Source organism: Leptonychotes weddellii, chromosome 5 (genome assembly GCF_054177405.1).
Source record: "Leptonychotes weddellii isolate Sample4059 chromosome 5, ASM5417740v2, whole genome shotgun sequence".
NCBI lineage: Eukaryota > Metazoa > Chordata > Mammalia > Carnivora > Phocidae > Leptonychotes > Leptonychotes weddellii.
The window spans coordinates 77446799-77455290 of NC_138373.1; the positions used below are offsets into that span (position 1 = coordinate 77446799).

The following is an 8492-nucleotide window of genomic DNA, read 5'->3' on the forward strand; positions in this document are numbered from 1 at the left end:
GTCTTGAATATCCTTACTGATATTCTATCTCATTCTTTTATCAATTACTAAGAGAGGAATACTGAAATTTTAAGCACTACAATATTGAATTATCTATTTTCCTTTAATTCTGTCAGTCTTTGCTAAGTGTATTTTGGGGTGCTGGTGTTAGGTATTCATATATTTATAATTGCTATTTCTTCCTGATGTATCAAATATTTTATCATTATGAAATGTTTTCTTTTGTCTCTAGTAATACTTCTTGTCTTAAAGTCTATTTTTATATATTAATAAAGCCACTCCAGTTCTTCAATGGTTACTATTTGCTTTTCCAGCCTTTTACTTTGCAACTACTTATGTCTCTGAATACAAAGTAGGTCTTGTATAGACAGCATATAGTTGGATCTTGCTCTTTCCTCTGTTGACTATATTTTAAAAATTATTTTCTTAATAGTCCATCTAAGGACTACGATATACATTTTCAATTTATCACATTCTGCTTCAGGATAATAATAATTAATAATAATAATGGTAATAGTAATAATACTAATATACAGCCACCTTGCTCTGACATATTTCTTCTCATTTTAGTGCTAGTCATACATATTACATCTACACCTGTAACCCCCCAAAATAGCATTATAATTGTTGCTTCAAATGGTCCTTGTTTTCAAAGAAATTAAGAGGGAAAAAAATAAAATAATAAATAGTCTTTTATATTAACTCACATATTTAACATTTTCAGAGTTCCTCATTCTTTCCTCTGGAGTTTAGTCACCATCTGCTGTCTTGTCCTTTCAGCCTGAAAGACAGTCATTAGAATTTCTTATAAGGCAGGTCTGTTTTTATTTATCTGGGAAGGTCTTTATTCTGCCTTCATTTTTGAAAAATGGTTTTGTTGGACAGAAAAATTCTTGGTCAGTGACTTTATTTTCCCTATAAATACTTTGGGTATGTTCTTCCACTGCTTTCTAGATCCCCTATTTTTATGAGAAGTCAGCCATTAGTTGTACTGTTATTCTCCAGACATGGTTAATCATTTTTCTCTTGTTGCTTCAAGACTTTGTCTTTGCCTTGATTTGTTGTAGCTTTTATTATCATGGGTCTAGGTGTGGATCTCTTCATATTTATTGTACTTGGTAGTCATTGAGCTTCTTGGACTATAAATTAAGTTTTTTCATCAAACTTAGAAGTTCATGGTTATTATTTTTTCAAAAAAACAGTTCCTCCTTTCTTTCCACTCCTCCTGGACTACCATTACAAGTATGTTGATAGGCTTGACATTGTTTTACAGGTCTTTGAGTCTCTGTTCACTGTTCTTCAATCTTATTTTCTTCTTGTCCTTTAGATTGATTAATTTCTATTGATCTATCTTCAAATACACTAATTGTTTCTCTTATCTTCTCAAATCTTCTGTTGACCCATCTAGTAAACCTTCCATTTCAGTTATTGTATTTTTCAAATCTAGAATTTCTCTTTGTTTTTATAGATTATATCTCTATTTAGGTTTCCTATTTTTTAGTCATTTTCACCATATTTTCCTTTACTTCTTTGTACCTGGCTTTTTTTAAATTCTTCAAACACACTTCTAATACCTGCTTTGATGTCTTTATCTGTTAAATTCAGACTTTTGGCCCATTCAGATTCAGTTTCTATTCACCACTTGTTGTCCTGTATATGAATTTCACTTTCCTATTTCCTTGAATTTCTCATATTTTTTTTTGTTGAAAACTGGACATTTTAGATAAGTTAATGTAGCAATTCTGAAATTGCTTTATCTATTAGTGATTTTTTTGAAGGATTTTTTAAAGTAACTTGAATGAACTTAAACTGCAGAATCTGTCTCCCACAATGTGTATAGTTCCTAATGTTTCTACTTAGGTTTTGAAATTGTGTTTTTAACATTATTTTTCAGCTTGCCTTATTAGAGCTCACCCCTGTGTTACTAATAGCTTAGTGATCAGCTAATGATTTTTGTTGAAGTTTGCTTAAACACTTCAAGTCCAAAAGCACTTCTAATCTCTGCCAATCAATCTATGTGTAGACTGGGGAACATATTCATAGCTCAGAGAGTTCTTAAGTATGCCTGGGCTTTTACTTTCCACTAAATTCTTTTTGGTCTCCTCTGGCCATGTGCATAGTTCACAGTCCCAAATCAGCCAGGAATGTGTGGAAAGTGTATTAAGCCTTTTTATGGCTCTCTCGCTTCCAAAATCTCCCCATTAAATTATTAGCTGGTCTGCTACTTGCCCCAAATAGAATCAGAGCCTCAGGCCAACAAAGCTATAGAGTTTACCGTTTGTTTCCTACAGAGCTTGCCACTTTTAAATGACAGAGCCATGGGTTTTTGTCTCCAGTCCCAAGTTGAGTCTGTCCACTCAGGAACAAAACTTCTGGTGTTCATGACCAGCACTACCCTCATAAAACTACAGCTTTCAACAACCAGCCTGGGCTAGGGGAGGCATGGAAGCAGCTCCAACCTAAAAAAAGCTGCATATTCCCACAGTTTCTTATACAAAATTCTTCAGTTATTTTTTCAATCACTACTTCTCAACTATTATCTGCCTTTGTTCAATTTCCATAGTCCTGAAATGATTGTTATTGAAATTTTTATACAGTTATATATTTGATTTTGTTTTGCAGAGAGGTTTCATCGACCTCTTTACTCAACAAGAGCTGGAAATATCTGTATTGTGTGGCTCTGTAGTAGCTCTCCCTAGTAGCAAAACTATATTTCTTTGCCCCATCAGTGTTGGCGTTGGCCATGTGACTTACTTCATCCAGTGACATATTAGCAGGGGCTTTACAGGTACTCTCATGATTTGACTTGGGGTTCTTCCCCTCCTGATATCCATCATCAGCAGAGCATACCTTGGATAGTCATTGGTCCTAAAATAAAGAAGCATGAAGGGGCTCTATATCCAACCTTGAGCCTTAAGCCAAGCCCAGCTGAACTCAGTCAAGTTCAGGAAAACCCCAGCTTAAACCCTGTTAACCTTCAAATGTATAAATGAGAAAATAAGTATTTATTATTATAGGCAACTGAGATTTTTGGCATTGTTTGTTATGCTGCAATGTTGACTTATGTAGTCACCTAATAATAGATGGTATCCTATCTAACCTGTTCCACATCGACCATAAAAGAAAGTAGTCTCAAGCTCTGCTTTGTACATCCTTTTAAATGGATCCAGGCTGAAGGGTAATGTCTAGGTTACAAGCATTATCAAATGCCATGAAGAGATAATGAAACAAGTGGCATGGATTTATCATGAAACTCTCTACAGAGTCAAGAGAGACCAATGGCCAGGTGTTAGCCTGAAAGAGCCATTTGCTTCTAAGAGTTATTGACAAAGAAGTAGAGAAGTACAAGAAAAATGTCACTGTGCCCTTTTTTTAATTTTATTCTATTACGTTATTTTAGTCACCATACAATACATCATTAGTTTTTGATGTGGTGATCCACAATCCATTGTTTTCATCTAACACCCAGTGCTCCATGCAGTACGTGCCCTCCTTAATACCCATCACCGGGCTAACCCATCTCCCCGAGTCACTGTGCCTTTTATGAGCCTGACAGACCAAGCTCAGCGCTAACTCAGCATTACTCTCTTACTCTGCATTACAAACTGAGGATCCATAGAATGCATAGAATGCAAGAAAGCATTCTAAACTTCCGTTTTGCTGGAAGCTCTGTATCTTTTGCACACAGCACAGGGAGCTTCTTGAGCAGATTCATCAGTTCAGTTTAATTCACCAATATCTGCAACAGAATACCTACAACATTATAGGGCCAGCACAAGGCATCCTGCTATCCCTCACTTGAATGATAGAGCTCACCAATAAATAGATGCTATAATGTAATGTGATACGGGTCATAATAGGCATCTGTATGTTAGGGAACAACGCCACTTCCCAGATCTAAGAATGTTAACTTAAAAATCAGATCTCTCACCTGCATCATAAAAAATATTGTCAGTCTTGGCATTGAAATAGTCCTCATATTGATGTACCCTTGGAATGTGTGTATGCAGAGAATAGAAGACAGCAGGACACTCCAAGAGCTATTGTATAAGAGAGCTGATGTCAGAAGAATCACAAGAAAGGAGAGCAGGATAAATGCTATAAGAACATATCAAAGCACAGCATCAAGCCATGCAACAGAGCTGTGGACTGCTGGGAAATAGCAGCAGTACACAAAACAGCCCGAGCTACAACTATAAGGAATGTGAAGAAAGCCTTCAGGTGAATAGCTAACCAACATTAAGCTACAACCGCTAACCCAGGTTCAAATTTCACATGTGCATAGCTCATTCTCCATTAGCCTGTGTAGCCCTACTTGAACATAGCAATTGTGGCTTGGACTCCCAGCAATCTTTTAAAAAACAAAAGTCCTCAGAATAATTCTAGATACTCCCTACCAATCCCTTACATATTTTATGTATTCTTTCCAAAAATTGTATACATAAACTTTAATGTCATTTGAAAAGGCCTCACTGTAGGTAATAGATTAGTAGGAAGACTTCCGGCAGCCACAAATATCTCATTCATAACCACTAATCCAGAGGCCCAAAAAATCTCTGCCTTCCAAGAAAACAAGCTATAATAAAACCTATGATCTTTATCTACAGAAGAAGCAGAACCTACCATGGACCTAAGACCTACAATTCTGTCAAAGCTACAGACCTTATAAGCTACTTGTCTACTTTCTCTAGAAAACTGTTAGGTTTCCTTAAATGATCAGGGACATACAGGTTGCATTGGAAAGGGCAAAAAGTTATGCCTATGAAGCAAATACAAGCATAAGGAAAAACACAGCCCAATTCCCAACTATAATCACACATCAACCAGCAGCCATTTTATACATGACAGCAATAGCCCTATAAGCTTCACTTCCTAACTAACTCATGAAGGCATTAATAAAACACAATATTAAAAAAAGTTAAGCTTCATAATGATGACATTGACTTATCAAGAAAATGCTATATTAAGTTGCTTCTCTGATTAAGAAGATGCAGAAGTATAGTTCATTTAGGAAGACTTTCACAAAAATAACTGATACAGTGAACATTTTAATATTTAAATATATCTGGAAAATAAAAACATGCAAAATGTTTTATTGCACAATGGCTCTAGATCACCATTGTTCAGTAGAAATATAAATGTGAGCCATAAATGGAAGCCACATATGTAATTTTAGGTTTTCTAGCAGACAGATTTTAAAAGTTTTTAAAAGAGTAAAATTAATTCCCCAGGCACCTAGGTGGCTCAGTCGGTTAAGCATCTGCCTTCAGCACAGGTCATGATCCCAGGGTCTGGGATAGAGTACTGCATCAGGCTCCCTGCTCAGTGGGGAGTCTGCTTCTCCCTCTACCCCTCCCCCCAACTCATGCACTCGCTCTCTCTCTCTCACAAAAATAAATAAATAAAATATTTTTTTTAATTTAAAAAAGAGTAATTCAAGTAATAAATGTAATTTAACCCAACATAGTCACAATATTATCATTTCAATATGTAATCAACATAAAAATTATTAATGAAATTGTTGCAGATTTTATTCATACTAAGTCTATGAAATCTAGTATGCATTTACACTATGGCACATCTCAGTTCATCCTAGTCACATTTCAATTGCTTAATAGACACATTTGGCTGATGACTACCATATTGGAAAATATAGCTGTCAATAAATGAAGCTTTACTGAAGAACTGAAAGTAAGGCAAATGTAACCATGCTATTCCAATCCCATATGCAGGACTACTAGAAGAAATGCAGATATCAAGACACATGTATTTCTTGAGTTTCCCCAAAAGCTCTGTAAAATTTTCTTGAGTGCTCAGAAATTGAGTACAGCCTTCTGGTGGGCTCAGAAATGGAGTACAGCCTTCTGGTGGGCATAGCCTAATGTATAGAGCTGTTGCATCACTACGTTGTATACCTGAACTAATGTAACATTGTGTGTCAACTGTACTCAGTAAAAAATTAAAATAAAATAAAATAACTTTTTAACAAAGAAATTAAGTGTAGCCTTTGATGCCATAGTCATTTTCTAATTTGGAGAGGAGAAAGGAGAATTGTAGGCACTAAAACCATTTATATAGTCATTTCTGAGATTAATAAGAAAAGTTCAACTTTCAAAGCTGTACCTCTAAAATAACTGAATTTTCAAAGGTTAAATTTCCATCTATGTCTAGATCATGGTAAAAAACACTCTAATAAATAAATCTAATAAAAAATATTTTAAAGCACAGCATGTTTTTCACCAAATGTGTATTGATTTAGAATCATTTGACTATACAATTTTGAAATTTTGTGAAAACTTGATATTAATATTTAATACTTACATTATAATTTGGGACTATTAAAATCACACATAGAATTCTTTGTGTTTAATCATACTCTTTCTAAAATAAAAATGAAAAAATCTTACTAATATAACATTAAAATTGAACTTTTTTATGCACAAAAGATAGGAAATGTTAACAAAATGTTTCTTAGGGAAATATGCTTTCTCATTGATCTAATTAGATCTTATGTCATTCCATCTTTTTCCTATAAGTCCTGGTCTTACTGAGGACTGTGCCCTGTGGAATTTCCTGCTCAACCTCCTCTTTCACCAAAACAAAGGGAGGAGGAGGTAGAAACTCCTTCTTTCTCATTGGATGAGAACTAGGACAAAATTTAGCAAAGAATTAGACAAAGAGGAGCTGTAAGTGTAGGCCAGGACAGACTGGTAAGAAGGAAAATTCTCAAATGTCAGGTCCTAGGAAGCAGATGAAGAACGAATCTGCAGACTTACCCTCATAAGGTGGTAACTGGAAGATGGAGAGGCTTGGGGAGGCAGAATCTGGACGCACAGTACTGTGAAGAGGGAAATACTCTGCTTGAGTAAATTCAGGACTCAAAGGAGGAATGATAGCAAAAATGGAAACTGCAAGGCTATTCCAAGGTCTTATTTACCATGAACAAAACATCTCAGGTTTGGGGGGCTCTTGGGTGGCTCAGTCGGTTGGGCATCCAGCTCTTGATTTCAGCTCAGGTCATGATCTCAGGGTCGTGAGATCAATCGAGCCCTGTGTGGGGGGGGTCCATGCTCAGCAGGGAGTCTGCTTGGGATTCTATCTCTCCCTCTTCCTCTCCCTTGCTCTCTCTCTCTAAAAAAAAAAAAAAAGATTTTAAATGTCTTAGTTTTTAATGAATTATGTATGTATTATTTATTTCTATGATGATAATTATCTTATTTTCTAAAAAGGCTAAATTACTCTGGATCTTTCATCTTTCTCCAGGACTTTGTAATCTAATACTTGATTACTCCTATCTGAACTTTCTCGAAGCTTTCTTTCTTTTCTGAGTTGTTCAGGATTTTAGTACAAATCACAATATCTATTAGAGTCTAGCTACAGCTGAGTGCATTAAGAGGAAAGCCTAATGGTCCTAACATTAACTCACTCTTATAAAAGATCTTTGTGTCACAGGCTGAGTTTTAAAATTAAACTACCTGCTATTTTTGATCTACTTTTGGCCCTCCCTAACCCTGTATTCTCTCCAAGCTTCGAAGGATCATTTTATGAGAAGTAGTATGAATACACTTTATAGTAACCATATATAATACATTAATGCTATTATCCTATTAGTTATTAGGAAGAAAAAAAATAAACTGATTGCCTGAGGACAGAAATATTTGGTAATCTTAGGCCTTCGTTTTGATGTTTGGCTTTGAGATCCACTCATCTCCCTAAGCAGTCCAGGCAATTCCCATGAAGTCAGGCCACAGGAAAAGTATTTGTGGAGTCCAGAACTCATTATTATTTCCCACCCTTCATTCTAGTAGTAGATAAAGTCCTGGCTACCATTCCTCTTTAGATATTGGTGAGTAGACAGGCATTTGAAATTAAATGGAAGTTTGGATGTAAAAGCCAACGACTCACACTAACTAACTAAAAGGCACATGAGACAAAAGTAAACATGAAATGCTGGTATGTTGATTTACAGTGAGGAAGACAATACCACACGCACAATAAATATCACGTTGGCCTGATCAAAGCATTTTTTTTTCTAGTGGTCCAACCACACAGAAATCAAAAGGTGGTTTTGTGAGCACAGACTCAAAATGATAGGAAGTAGATAAATCAAATCTTTAATGCATCTTTTCCCAAAATGTGTTATGTGCTGTGAGACACTTAGACAGATCTTTCAACAACAAAAGGTTCAGTAATCAAGTGAAGTTGAGAAACTCTAAATTAAACCAAATAAAGCAGCTTTCATAACTTTACGTTTCCTTTGGTCTGCAGATGTGAATTATGAATCTACAAGGGTTCATATAGGCAAATTTTCTAGAATAAATTTGACTCTTGTTTTTATAGAATAATTATCAGTATCTCATGAAAGAATATTACCCTGAAGATACAGTTTAGGATTCACTGACCAAAGTCCTTAGCCTGATATACAATCTTACCATAGGGATGGACTTGCCAATGAGCCTTGTGTTCTTGAAATATAAAAACTGAAACCCTGG

General features: G+C 35.5%; 1 long non-coding RNA gene across 1 annotated transcript; it reads right to left on the reverse strand.

Moving 5' to 3' along the window:
• Positions 1 to 770: 770 nt before the first annotated feature.
• On the reverse strand, positions 771 to 6836 carry LOC145721419 (uncharacterized). Its single transcript, XR_014145091.1, has 3 exons — positions 6777 to 6836; positions 6322 to 6381; positions 771 to 781 (listed from the first exon to the last, which is right to left on the reverse strand). It is a non-coding gene; the product is annotated as an uncharacterized LOC145721419 (long non-coding RNA).
• Between the last annotated feature and the right edge of the window lie 1656 nt (positions 6837 to 8492).